Source organism: Pipra filicauda, unplaced genomic scaffold (genome assembly GCF_003945595.2).
Source record: "Pipra filicauda isolate LSUMZ 115617 unplaced genomic scaffold, ASM394559v2 scaffold195_size2193078_pilon, whole genome shotgun sequence".
NCBI lineage: Eukaryota > Metazoa > Chordata > Aves > Passeriformes > Pipridae > Pipra > Pipra filicauda.
Window position 1 is genome coordinate 2,152,101 of NW_024104304.1, and position 15,439 is coordinate 2,167,539.

Here is a 15,439-nt window from a genome sequence, read left to right on the forward strand (position 1 = left end):
TGCCCTTGAAATTACCAGTTCTAACTACAAACAGAGACAAAACTTATGCTCAGGTTTATTGAGAGGCAGCCAACACAGAAAGGTGAACTGGGAGCCAAGGGTGATCCCAATGTAGGTAGCATCCCATCAGTAGGACACAGCCCCATGGGAGCTGGTAGCAGGGTTCCCCAACAGACACAGACACAGCAAGAGATGTACCAGGTTCAGGGTCCATCCAGAGTACTCAGTTGGGAGTGAAGGAGACAGGCTCAGACACACATCTGAGGGATCCACCCAGAAGACCAGCCACCTGCAGCAGAGGTCTAAGGTCCATCCAAGACACAGGCACGCCAACACCACAGCTCAGGCTTCAGCAGAGAAATGAAGGACAAGAAGCCCTGGGGCAAAGGGTGGGGGTCCCAGCTGAGGGTGGTCAGAGCCATTAAGGTCAGCTGGTGCTCTCACGGTCCTGACACATCTCACCATGAAGGAGCAGCAATATTTATTACAAGTCTTTCTTTGTTATAGCTTTCCTACATGAAAAAAACATTTCAGTCCAAGGGTTATACCAGTATCAGTGGTATCAAAAACATTTCTTACAGGTCTGACAGCAGAAAGTTTTAACCGATGTTATATTTCTTTTATCTATCTTGAAAATCTTCTAAAGGACTATTAGTCTTAGTACCAGATATATGGATCAACACTGGGCATAATTTCTTATCTTGCCATGTATTAAACCATTACTATTTATTTCTTATAGGTGTGTCAGTTAAGCTTTACTTTGCAGGTGCTGTACAAGTATAAAATAAAACACCAGATTTTCCCTCAGCTGAAGTCCAAATGCTTTATTTCCAAAAAGAGCGTGAGCAGAATGACTTGTTGCTTATCCCCACTGGGCTGAAAGCAGGCTGCAGCAGAACAGGTAGGAATTATGCTTTTCTGCGATTTGCACATCTTTTAGACATAGTATAGCATCAGCCCTACAATAACTGGAAAGGTAATAATAATAAATACCACTTATTACCATGAAATCTGAAATAAAGCCATTCTGACTATTTTTGTTGGGACCTCTACTTTATGTTTTTGTGCTCCCGTATGTGTTTGCCTTATGCCCCACATCATCCACATGTTTAGTTGGTCTGATCCATCCATAGTAGCTGTACCCAACTGAAGGGCAGGGAGCTTACTGCACTGCCTCTCACAGCAGGGGAAAAATCCCAGGCAAAAGCAAGGTTTTTTTGACCCTTAATACCTTAGGTTCTATTATATTTACTTTTGGAAGGAGGAAGATAAAGCACAGTTTAAATCTTGGGACTGAATACCAGTCCCAGAAATGAATATAAGTAGGTCAAAGGAGTAGTACTACAGAGTCCAGGCTAGCACAATCATGGATGCCAGATGACATTGCAGAAACCAGGTATCCCTAAAGTCAGTTTATATTCTCCAGAACACCAATAACAAGTACAAGGACAAAAGTGACTCAGTTTTAGATTCAAATTATTGCAGACTGAACTGCTGAGCTGTTTGAGCATGTAATTGGGTTAGAAAACATTCCACTGTATAAACTTCTGGAATTGTATATGCTTTTCTGAGGGAAAAATATATGTGATTACTTACAGGTCTCCAAAGTTGTTTCCTGGTATGAATCAAGCATACATTTTTTCCCTATTTGGTTCTGAATGCAATATACACACCTATTTGCTGCCTCTCCAAAAATTGTGCAAGGCAGCCTGTGGTAAATGAGAAGCAAACAAGCTGTGGTGCATGGCTAGTGACTTAAGCCTTTCCTAAATGAACATGGCTTATTTCAATTGTGGCTGAGTTCTTTTATATCAGCTAACCCTTTCAGAAACTGCATTTAAAGTCAAGAAATGAAACTGAGTTAATTATACCTTGGTCTAGCTTTTCTCAAATAAATAGCTCTTCTTCATAATGCTCATGCAAATAATAATACAAGGCACAGCTGCAAGGTAGAACAATAATTGCTTCTAATAGGAGGTTCAGCTGGTTTTCTAAATGTGGGATTCTACATATGAGCTCAAGAATCTGTGCCTGACATACCAGGAAGCTTTCAGCAAATCATGTCACTTCCTAGTGTTTCTTTATCATCTTACTTACTTTTTCCTTCTTCTTCTTTCTTTACTCTCATTTCAGGAAGAGCCAGATGTACATGCAGTGTTTAATAACACGGAATCTATATTTTTCCTCTTTTTGTATTGCTCTTCACACATATGCAAAGGACTACAGATTGCTAAATCAAAAAACTTGTGAATTCTGAAAGTTTAATAAATTTTAGATTGAATTATGATTAAAGTTTTACTGAGAGTATATAATTTAGTCTTTCACTTTCACTATACTCTTCATGTCTTCCAACCAGACAGCTGAAACAATATCTCATGACTGCAACCTCTACACATTCTCATCTATACTGATAGAAAAAGTAGGATTCTGTGCTTATTGGCCAGGGTTGTTAAGGGAATAAGGCAAAATTGGGAATTGCTCCAAATACTGGTTGAATAACAAACTGGTAGGATTTCCAAGTGGTAATTTTCTGGTTGCCAAACACAGTGCCTAGAAAAATACTGGATGCAGCATCAAAGATAGCAGTTTAGCTTACATATTATTTTTTGGCATTATTTGCAAAATATAGGAACGTTAAATATGTTTGGATAAATTAGTATTACTCTAGCAACAGGAACAGACTACATTTTGTCAGAGACCTTATTTAACAAGGATATTACTCTGTCAGCAAGTCCTTATCTGAGGAAAAAGCTAACGAATGTGCCTCATGAATATTTATTTTATTTTGCTAATCTAGAAATTCAGTGTTGAAGCCAACAATTCCACTCTATTCCTGTAATGAATTTCTATCTTGTGTAGTGCCTTTGAATCGTATATGTCCAAGTTTAGGTGAATAACTGAAGTCCAAGAGGTGAAACACCACCATAGTGAGGCTCCAGAGGTTCAATAGAGTCAATGAAGAATAAATATCTAGACTTGTTAATGTTTCTTTTGTGTTGAATGGTAGCTTAAGAAGCAGTACGGCTTTACCACATATTATCTTCTATAAATCATATTGAATTTCAGCCCCTTGAAATTCTCCTTTTTTATTTATGTACCTATATTATATATATTTGTGTATATTTTAGCAGACTTTAAGAAAATGCCAGTTATGGATACTTAAAACTGCTTTGTACTTCTAAGACATAATTTCTTATGGATCAATCTCCAATTCCCATTCCCCATCTAAACCTTCCTTGAGTTTGGTATTTTTCACCCAAGCATAAAAATTTCTTCTCATAACCAGCTGATATTTGACAGACATCATGTGCAATATTCTGGCATCTTTTCCTAGACAAAGATAATTCAGTTTCCACAACAAAGATGGGTCATAGCAAATTTTGTCTTCTGCTCAGAGATTAAATTCTGTCTTATTTCCAATTAGGAATGGCTATCAGCCAGTAAAATGGCAAAGAAAAATACTGGAAGTTTTGGCAAAATTGCATCTGCATCTCTGATTAAATTTAGATTTTCCTTGACTTCACACAGTGAAGCCAATATAAAATTGGTAACTGTTTCCTGCAGTTAAGACCATATACATTCACATTTTGTGACATCTCTGCTCTCTGTTATCCCAAATGGATCACTGTTATCAATATATACTAGTATGTCTAGCCTATAACGTTAAAGAGAAATAAAAGAAACCAAAAGAGGTCTGCAGGAGAAGAAATATCTCTGTTGGGTAAACACAACATCTTGTGGAGACAAGAATATAAAATATAAAAACTGTAATTTTGATGTCCAAGAAAATGGGAAGAGATTCATCAGAATCTCATTCAGCCCAGCTTCCCATAAGTTTGCTGAGACCATTATAGGGCTATTGAATCTTCCATGAAGCTATTAAATTCTAGGAAACTGTTTCTGTCTTCATAATCAAGACATATTATTGAAGATTTGCAGTGAAATTCATACTGAGATTTATCTCTGGTTACAGTGATATGCAAGTCCTCTAAATTGGTAGTTACTATCAATCTCTAGACACTAGCCATCTGAATCATGACTTTACAAAACATAGCTCCCATTTTTCATCGTCCTATGTCAATCACCTACATGCTTGCTTAGCCCACTGAACCACAGAAAGGTGACCAACTGAAAACATTGCTTGGAGTTACTCAAAAAACAGCTTTCTGGTACTTCCTTGAGCTTTTCCTCATGATAGATTAGAGACTGGTAGGTGTCAAGTCTGGACTTTTCAGCAGTGTAAGCATAGCTGAATTCTACTCCCTGATCTAGAACTATAAATTATTTCTATTATCATGAATGATAATTATCTTAAGGAATTATTATTTAATCTCCTCAATGAATTTCGATTTTCAAGAAGCTTTTGAAAAGATTTTGTCACAAAGGCTCTTTTAAAAGAGTTCGGTGTCGAGAGAGGAAGAAGGAAATTCCTCTCATGGATTAGCAACTATCAAAGAACAATCAAGTAATACTAGAAACAAATGGTAGATTTTTCTCACAGACGGAAGGCACCAGCAGAATCCCTCAGATATCTGCATTTAGACATATGATACTAAACATATTCTTAAATTATCTGATTAAGAGGTAAATAGTGAGGAAAAAATCTCCAAATGGTACAAGATGAATTACAAGAGTCGGCACTGGAAATGATAAGGACAAGTTGCAGAATGGTCTTATGATATAGAATATCTGAATGATAGAGGGGCAAATTAAATTTGTCATTCATGAAAGCAAATTCATATCTATCATTATGAAGGAGAACAAACCAAACTTACAAACTTTTAAATACTAAATTTCAAATGACCATGAGGAAGGTAGGTCTTACGGAAAGTTCTCTGAAAAAATATTTTCAATGTTAAGAAGTGATCAAAGCAGAAAATAGATTAGCAAGAACTATTATGAAAACAGTAAAGAATGAAATGGAAATAAGGTACTGTGATTCTACCCCAAAGAGACACAGTAAAATCAGAAAATAGGTATAATTGGAGATTTGGAATTAAATAAACTAAGATTCTTCAGTATGGAAAAAAAATTACGGGGAAATTGGAGAGAAGTATACAGAAACTATGAAAACCATAGAGAGGGTGAACACTGTTTCCCATAACACAAGGACAAGGTGCAACACAGTGAAATTACAAGGCAGCTGGTTTAGAACAAACAAAAGCAAGTATCTTTTCATGTGACACATAATAAAACTGTAGCACTCTGCTGTAGGACATTGTAGATGCCAAAAGTATAAATGGGCTCAAAAAGCAATTAGACAAAATTAATGGAAGAATAAATGCAAGATCTCCATTCTGAAAGTCCTAAAGCCTCAGATTGCTAAAATTTATAATGTTATAACCATGGGAAAAAATAATTCTGTGCTTGTCTTTCCCAAAATATCTACTAGTAGCCAGTGTCAGAGACAGATCAGCGAGCTAGACAGATCCATCCAAGTTGTTCTTACACTTTGACACAAGAATTCAACTGTTTTTTGGTTTTGGTTTTTTGGAGTCTTTTTGGAAGTATGAACTTTACTCCTATTCTAAATGAGCATATTTTAAAACAAAAGTCATGGTTGGACTTTTTATTAGTAGTTGAATAGTGGTTGCAAGCTAGTGATGAAATTACTGGTTTGATGCGGCAATGAGTAGAAGCTTTTGTTATTTGAAGGCTGATTTGTATGATGGGGTCAGTCTGATTCTCAGAGATTAGATGATTGCATCCTAAAACCATACTCACAAATGAAACTCCAAATGAAAAGCCCCTTAGTTCAGCCCTCTTCATTAGAAAGGCACATTGTTTGGGATACATCACAATGCTTGCACTGACAACGAATTATTGTGTGCAAGATCTTATGATGTGCTTCTGTAAACCCTTCGTAATGTAATTGTAGAGTAATTTTCCAAACACTATTGATACTATTCAAGATTACTCCCTGCTCCTAAGAGTTTTCAGGACCAGGGCCTTTGTCTAATTTTAAGTAGTCTAGGGAATGAAAATTTCTACTTTCAGAATCCATGGAAGAGCTCCAATTTAGAACATAGCAAGTGACAAGACAGGTATTAGTGTAGAGAGTATCAACGGAGCCCACGTTACGCAACTTCATTACTTTCAGTGGTGAAGCTGAACTGGAGTTTTGCCTATTCATTTAACACGTGTTTTCCTAATAGAAAAGGAGGCATTGTGCTGTTGAATAGCCAAGGGAAAGTGATGGTGTAGGCAGCAAAAGTAAAAAAAAAACAGAAGCAGAGATTCTTTCATATCTTTATTACTAATGCTTCAGTTTATACAATGCCTCCTTAACATAGAGGAGGATTTATTGAAAACTCATAATTAGTTCAGAAAACACAATACGACTCAGGTTCTTCTTCCTTGACTACTACGAGGAATTTAAACACTAATAATTATTTTGTGGAATAAACTTGGTTTTCATCAGTGTTAAACAGTGTTCCTTAGAAGCCAGGCAGAATGCAGGACATGTGGACTCTGAGGTGTATTGTGCTCTACAGAAACAATCACTACAGGATCAGATACCACGGATGATAAACCAGATACAGACATGCATGGGACTTTAGATCCCTGACATAAAAAGACATAGATCAAGCTTAAATGGTTAGAATACTGACAAATCCATAACTACGAGGTTCCATGAAAACAGAACAAACAAGGCTGCTTACTCGTAGTTTAATAAGTTTTAGTTGCTAAATATATGAGGAAGAGACAATCTTAGATAGCTGCTAAAATTGTAGATGGTCTGAGATATGATTATGCTTTCTGCCAGTTTGGTTTAGTCAGATTACCATACAGCATCATTTTAATACAGGCACCAGACAGCTGTAAATTTGCCAACAATGTCAAATCTTTACTTACTGCTGAAATGAGGCTATGAAATCTGAGGTCGAGAAGAATAGGCAGCAGTGGGAGGATGGCAGGAATTGCTTGCACAGACATAGCACAGGGATTATACTTCATGGTGATCAGCATCTAAAAGATATCAGCAAACAGCTAATTGTCTATAAATTACTGTATTTACCAATTCAGCAGGGCAAATTCTAACCTAATGATATTTAAATTTAATATGCCTGCTACACAGTCAGACAGATTATAAATTAATTCTTTTTCAATTACAGTTTTCTCACAACAAAAACAAACAAATAAATGAGAGAAAATAGTGTTTTCATTTGCTCTTTCAGTGCTAAGCTCATCATTTGTAGTGTTTGCACATTGATGGATTTCTGAGGTGTAGATTCACTCAAATGCCACCAAACAATACTGTACTCGAACAGAAAAGAACAGATTTAGCTGAAATCTAGTAAGAGGTTTTCACTCCAGCTATCCATTTCTGCCCTTCAGGAGATAACTGCTGACTTTGCACAAAATTGCAAGACCAGCATACCTCTAAACATTTTGATCATATTTTCTTAATGCACTTATTTTTCTGGTTTTACTTTTATTTGTGACTTAGAACTGAAGCACATCTGCAAAAAGGGTCAATTCTGTTCTGCAAATTTTTGCAATGCAGATACATCTATAAAATATGAAATAATATGTTTATATTCTATTTCTCATTCTCTGTCTAAGGGTATGAACACATCACATTCCATCATGCTGCTGCCTTGAACCTTCCCCATTGGTCTGAAACAAACTTGTTCTCCAGTTTTGTATTTCTATCCTGCTGTGTCTTCTATACCTTCAGAGGCACAAAAATAAACCATTTAATCCTGTAAATACAATAGAAGTATTTCTGATTATTCTTTGGTTACGCTTTATTGTCTCTGCCACGTGATAATTGCTGATTCAAACTCTTTTCAACCTTGTTTCCGAGCCCCTAAGCAAAGAAGTAAGGCAACCACCTTTCCTCCCATTTTTTTCCTGTTAGGTTATTAACACTGAGTTGTTTGCAATCACAACCTGTTGGCAACACATCTTGTTAGAACTTATGAGACATGAAATACTTCACTGACAAGGCAGGTCTACACAATACATTCTGATAAACTGCTAATAAATGCATTCTGACAAATGTAATAATACATTCTGAGAAGATAGTAAATACAGTAAGATATAGCTGCACGTTGGTGTCTTTCAGATGCTGGTACCTCATTCAGAACACCTTCCTCTAAACAAGTTCTTAGCTGATGCACAACTGGATTAGGGAAATTGCAGCTGTTCCCTGATAACTGAATAGCATAAGCTCTGAGATACAGTGTTGGTCTAATGGAAGTTTACACGTCTGCTGATGCCTTTTATCTGCATCCCCTGTGAGATATTAAAGATATATTCAGAATAGTAACCCAGTGCTCTTAAGTCTGATACCCTGAGTGCAGAGGAGGATTAAACGAATGTTTGACTTTAGCTGTTTGCCTCACTCCTTCTCTGAAGGATCACTATGGATACCTGAGGGACTTCAGGAAAGAAAGTGCATTTTAAAGGTCTGCAGAAAACCCTATGAAATCTTTCAGACTATGTGAAGATGGTTTCATCCTTTCTGGATCTGTTAATGGCTTTTCTGAAGGGTGCACAAGAATCCCCTAATGTGTAAGGCTATTTGCTACAGCAGGGACCAAGGAAAATTAGCTTCAGTGTCCATAGGGAACTCTACAGCTAGCTCAGCTGGGAAGTACTGTTGTTCTTCCTCCAAGAGGAGTTGCATCCTAACTGTTATCCATTTTATGGGCACACAACCAGGCTCTGGGTGTTCTGCAAAGAGGGGCATCTTATAGGTTGGACTTAAATCCCATTCTGTTTCTAGAAATATAGTTCTGAAGTTGTAGCAAGGAAGTCCAGACCAGAATCCTACCCCCGGCTCCATTTCATCTCTGAAGCTGTGGCCTGTTTGTGCAAAGCTCATATATATCCCATATATCTATGCCCCTTTCACATTACAGCCACGCAAGGACTGATTTCACAAACTGAATGCAGTCTTTCCTTCATGTGGAGGCACCAAGCTTTTTCAAGCACCTCTGTAAATTTCTCTCCCCAAGCAGAATCAGTTAATCTCCAGGGAAAAATAACCCCCTCCTTGCAAAAGGATATCAAGCAGACAAAAACATATTACAAATGGTACGCACATTTTGCAAAACTTTGCTTTTCCAGTGACACACACATGATAATATTTCTTGCCTGGCTGCTTGTCTGTCCCTGCAGAACCATGTTTTGATACACTACTAGACATATTAATCCACTCTTGGATTAAGCAAATAGGTGTTTTCATATCCTTGCCTGAAACAGACCATTTGCCTCCCTTGCTGTGCTAGGGTTGACCATGGTCTTAAGTACTACAGAATATCAAGGAGAAAGACTCTTCTCAGCTCACAGCAGAGCACAGCAGGAAATAAAACCAATTCTCCAGGACCTAGGCTCAAGTAAAGAACTGCTAGCAGTCACTCATTTCTCCTTAGCACGTGATACATGGAAATGTCACTGTCCCCATTTTAAACTTCTGCATCTATTCACAGTCATTACAGCATAACTGTCTTCTAACATCCATATTTCTCTTTAAAAACTCAGAAATTGAGTGGAATGAGGATGGAACCAACAGAGATGGTGAGGAAGTTAACAGGTCCCAACCAGACAGTCTGGACTGCACAATTTCCATGCTGTAAGTGTCCCACTGAGCTCAGCAGTGATTCAGAGGCTGGGGACACATCAGTACTCACCTGCAAAAGTCCTTCCAGTGCAGTGTTTATGTTCTCACTCCAGCCCAGGTGGGAAGTCAAATAGAAGCAGTGGCTACATCTGGCAGACTCAGCTTCCAGTGCTGCTGTCTCCTGGGGCAGTAGCTGAGCTCTAAAGCAAAAAGGATACAGAGAAGCGCTGGATATGGCAGATTTGTGGAAAGTAAAGGGAAGATTAATGTGTTGGTTTTGACTGGTATAGACCTAGACACAAGACAACAAAGATCACATGAAGTACACAAGGTAAACTAGCACAAAATCATAATAATTGATTTTTCCAATGCAGGTAGTCACCATTCATGACCTGACCTTGCAAGTACATGTTGAATAGGTCCTAATCTGCTCTACCAGATAATCTGGCTCTGCACAATATAGCATAACTGCTTTATCATTAGACTTCATAACTACGCCTAAAATCAAACAAACCCTATGTTCTCAAACCAGCAAGTTTTATAAATTCATATTTAAATTTCACCAGACAGAAAATAAAGACTGTCATGTGCTAATAGAATGCAAGATTAATTTTTGTCACGACTTACTGAAAAGTATAATATGAGAAAGAGCTTTTGCTTTCATATCTATTTTAAAACAACAACTTCTGAGCTTTTTCACTGACTAACAAACTGTGTGTTGATTATCAAACCGCATTGCTCAGAAAGGTGGGTAACGCAGAGCTCAGAGCCCCATTCAGTCTGCCTCTGAACACTTCCCCATCCCTGGAAGTGTCCAAGGGCAGACTAGACAGGGCTCTGAGAAACCTGATCTAGTTAAATGTGTCCCTGCTCATTGCAGGAGGGTTGGACTATATGGCCTTTAAAGGTCTCTTCCAACCCAAACTATTCTATGATTCCATAAGAAACAATAAAGTAAGAGCTAAAAGAATGGCTTGTGTTGATGGCAAAAGACAAAACTGACAGCAACTAAACTGGCAAACACCGAGGAATGTGGTTTTGTCAAGATCAGAGGACCTGTGGTCTGATAACAAAAGGATGGCAATAAAGATAACACCATGTTGTATATATCACTCCCGTTCCTCTTATCCTAATAGGAAAGCAGACTTTAATCTTAAAAGTACCTCAAACAAGGAAATATATACAATGGGTAACCCATTGTCTAAGATTCATGAAAAGAGAAATTAAATTCTGAAACAGAAGAATCACTCTGAAATAACGTTTGATTTCCAAATGGTATTGAACAGCAGTCCAAAAACCCATTTATTATCACCAGTGAGTAGGAAGGCAAGAGACATAGGGAGGAATCAACAACCATATCCTTTTCCATTGTCATACCGCACAGATGATCCTAGTCAGACCACTCAGACAAACACATCTCAGTGCTTGTAAGTGGGTATGAGAGAGTGAAAATCTAGGGTTGACTGAAATCAGGGTTTTTAAAATAATTTTCTCTAAGTTCTCACAGTAAGTTTTTCTCCATAAATTTCCCACAAAGCTGAGGAGAAAAAGGATGTGACTGCACTATGACATTAAACACCTAAATTTAAGTGTTATAGGTATCTAAGCTGTGAAGCTGTTATATTTGCTAATAAGATCATAGCTTTAATGTCTGCTCTAAGGTGAACTAAATTCTGAACTGAATTTTTTTGACTCCAACCGTGTTGATTAGACTTCCATCAACTATAATGCGGCCATAGGCATGTCTGTATGCATCTACATATTAAAAAAAACTAAATTGAAGGGTTTTAATGTCTAGCCCAGTATCACTGTCCTTCATACATCTTGCTCTAGATGCTGTCTTTCTTTGTATGTGCTTCTAAATCATATTTCTGCAATTTTTTTTATTTAAGCCCCTCTATTTTTCATTATAGACATGTTTAATGTGACCAATTTGTATTTTTTCTGACTTTGTTCGAATAACAGCATTAAATATTCTTAATTCATGCTTAAATTACATATTTCTTGAATTCATGTTTCATTTCATGTAGTAGAACTGCTAAAAATTGGCATATTCATAACTGCTCTAGTTGTTTGGTGTTATTTATACTTAGTGCAAGACAGTTAATGCATTCTGGGTTAATTCTTCCTGAAAGTTTAACAATGGACAGATTATGTAATGTGAAATTCAGTACACCTGGAGCAATTATTTACTGTTTAGCTCACATAAATTTTCCATTTTTCAGAGATAATGGGGCATGGAAAAATGTTTAGATATTTCCATTGAAACAGATCAGATTGCATTTTACTTTTTATAGTGAGAGTAAACTCTTGTTCTTGAAAGTCCTGACAACGATATCTGAAATCTCTTGTTTAGTCACATAGCAATATTCATATCTAATGATAAAGTAAATTTTCTCTGCATTTGGCTGATGATAGTTTCATTGCTGAACTAAATACTCTCAGTTTCCAAAGAATGAGATTAAATCTCTCCTTTTTTCATGCTATTCTTGCTTGTAAGCTCATTATGACTATACAGTTGCAGGAGTACAAGTAGAAATCAAGACTTTGGGGCTTCATTAGCTATTTTTTGCTGACTGTTTAGACTTGTGCGGTACCTTAACTTTCATTTCTGTGTTTCTTTGTGCAGTGTTCATCATATAGTCCAGAATGTCATAGAATTCAGTATGCAAACAAATTTTAACAAGTCTTGTAATTTGTAAAATGTTGCTTTTAAAATCTATTTTACTCATCTTAATCACCAGTTGATTTTTGAATGAAGTCAAAATCACAGAATCACAGAATGGATAAGGTTAGAAGGGACCACAGTGAATCATCTGGTCCATCCTCCCTACTCAAGCAGGATCATCCCAGAGCAAATCGCACAAGGTTCTGTCCAGGTGGCTCTTGAATATCTCCAGTGAGTCTCCACAACCTCTCTGGCCAATCTGTCCCAGTGCTCAGTCACCTGCACAGAGAAGAAGTTGTTCCTCATATTCAGCTGGAACTTCCTGTGCAGCAGTTTCTGCCCATGTCCTCTTGTCCTATTGCTTGGCACCACTGAGAAGAGCCTGGCTCCATCCTCTTGACACCTTCCCTTCAGATATTCATAGACACTGATGAGGTCCCCTTTCAGTCATCTTTTCTTGAAGCTGAACAGGCTCAACTCCTTCAGCTTGTCCTCGTAAGAAGATGCTCCAGTCCCTGATTTTTTAAATATGTGATTTTTTTTTTAAATTGTAGATATTATCCTCCGTAAATTGATTTTAGTGTCTTGCTCCATTTTGCCAAGCTCAAAGGCTTACTTTTCAAAGTTATAAGATACACTCATATTTTCAAATATAAGATATACTAAACCTGAAACCTAAGCCTGACTCTTTTATATCCAAGTTTAAAACCGCTATGTTGTCTTTTCTCTCTGTACAAATAAATAATTACTTCATAAAACTGAAACTGTTTCAGTTAGTATTTTTCTCTCCTTACCCTAACCCATATTTTGTTGATTAAGGTGTTCTCACATAAAAGTGGAAGAGTGCTCCAGATTCTTATATATTAGAATGAAAATCTGAATATACGTTTTTTTGCCTCCCATGAGTGAAAAAAAAAAAAAAAAAGGCAACATTGCTTTTTTGGAAAGAACAAATATATCCACTACCACACAGATTGTAAAAGTCTTCATATCATTAATTGGAAATGGTATGAGAGCATCTTCTAAATTGGTCCCCTAAGAAAAGACAACTGACAAGATGTCTCGTTTGGCAATCCTGTGGGAGATTTTAGTTTTTAGTGTAGGTCCCCAAGAAATGCAGTGACATCCAGTGTAAGGTGGCAGAAGTAGGGCAGTGGCAGAAGTTCGCACAGTACATGAATTGCAGGATTATGTCTCTGCAAAGTTGAAGAAGTTGGCACTACCTGAGTGAAGACTTTTGCATTAAGCACCTTTTGGTCTTAGACATTAGTGACTCAGATAATGGAGAGAACTGTTATCTCCCCACCTTGCAGGGATTTTGGGGAAAATGCATGCCTGAAAAATTTCAAGGCTCTGAGACCAACAGATAAATAGTTGTTCATGTAGCTTCCTAGGGTAACACACTGTGTTCAGGACCTATGAGAAAATGCTAGGTTTAAACAGATGAACAATGAAAAATAGGGGTGGAAAACTTACAGATGGCACAGAAATATTCTGAGGAATGAAGCCAATATTTTCAAGCGTAAATTCTCAGAAACCATGCACACAGTGAAAGAAGCGCCTTGTTTGAAAGAAGTTGCTCAGAAGTGTTGGCTCCAACAACATGGACTGCCCCTGATTATTTATTTCAGGTTTAATTTTAGTTTTAGGAGTTAAGTGAGCATTCAAGCTTGAAAATGTTTGTCTGTTTCTCACTCTAATGCTCCAAACTAGGAGTAAGGTAGGTCAAGCAAGTCATATCACGAAATATTCGCATACAGCTACTCACAGAGCCTGACTCCCAGGTATCACAATCACTTTTCATTATCTAAAGAAGCATTAGAGTATCCAGCACTTGTTATCGATGGGCATAAACTGATCACTTTGGACAAAGATTTGTTCCAGGAAAATAGCAAACACGACAGTCTGTGTTAAAATAGGAAAGACTTTACAGCAAGATTCTCTTTTGCTTCCTTTTGTTCTCTTATTTTACTCTACCTAGTTTATCTTTTCCATTTTGCTCATTCTATTTTTTATCTCATTTAACTCCCTCCTGAAATTCCTAAGCAAGCCTCCTATTTCTCTAAACTTCACTCAGTAACTCCTATAGTGGTGTAAATAAAGGTTTGGAATCAGTGTACTGAAATCCTCCTGTGATTGACAAGTCATTGGATCAACAGTACTCACATTTCTGAAGGTGGTATTTCCTATCTCTGACTGACATCACGAGTTCAGGACAGATGATATTAACTTCCTCTCATTTTTTTCTTCTTGTAATCTAGCCTAGATCTTTATTTTTACTCAATGCCTTATAGGACTAAAATTTCTCATTACTCTCCCTTTCTTCTTCCTGTCCTCTTTCCCCAGTCATGTCTTCACAACCTTATCTCTTAGCTCTGCTTTTTCTTTTCTTCTGTAAAAAAGATCAAATTAACTTACACTATTTCTTCACTCTTTGTAGTCATATTTAAGAAATAAAGCACTCTGAAGATACAAGGAAGAACTTTTTAAAAATTTAACACATTCATACATTTTTAGAAATTGATGACAAAAAATCATACAGTATTTCACTACCTTAGTTTATGTAGTTCACAAAAAAACGTTATACAGTTCACAATATGTATCAAAACATGTGGTTATATGTACACTATACATAAACATACACACATGTGGAAGGATAGGCAGGTTGAAACAACTCTTTAAATTTCAAGAAATCAAGTATGATTACTAGTAGTAATTAGAGAACCCTGCCAGAGATTCATCATAATATTAAAATCTGCTGAAGATTCATGAAAATGGACACATCTGAGAAATATTCCACCCATGGCAAACCTGGATATTTCAACATCTTTCTATTTTAATGAAAGTAGTTCTTGTAATTATGTAGAAAAGTAAGTCCTGTCCTGCAACAGTGTAACTAACTTATTAGTGTTACTAATCTTTTTGAGCCTAATCAGGCTGAACACCTATATATCCTTTGGCATAGGATTTCATTCTAGAAGATATATAGGCACTTCTCCATGTGCTTTAGCTGAGGTCTTGATTTCATTTTGGAAAATAAAAAAGACTTGATGTAAATTAAATTGCTTATCTGAGACTTCTGTTTGTGAGGATGCAGATAACTGAAAACAAGTTGGAAAACAAACTAGGCTTTCTCCTAGAAAAACTGCCAGAGTGTGTCTGGAAAAGCAACAGGACTTAGAAATATTTGTTAAATACTT

The 15,439-nt window shown here is 36.9% G+C and overlaps 1 protein-coding gene across 4 annotated transcripts in view; it reads right to left on the bottom strand.

Annotated features, from left to right (window-relative positions):
* Positions 1 to 15,439, bottom strand: part of LGSN (lengsin, lens protein with glutamine synthetase domain) — a 77,119-nt gene that overhangs the window by 49,564 nt on the left and 12,116 nt on the right. For 3 of the 4 annotated variants that reach the window (XM_039380442.1, XM_039380441.1, XM_039380439.1), the window contains exons 1-2: positions 9,642 to 9,935; positions 6,856 to 6,969 (exon numbers count right to left, since the gene is read on the bottom strand). The gene's annotated coding sequence lies outside the window, so the exon portion shown is untranslated. Of the gene's footprint in view, positions 1 to 6,855; positions 6,970 to 9,641; positions 9,936 to 15,439 lie in introns of those variants that run through there. The other variant, XM_039380440.1, reaches the window with a different exon arrangement.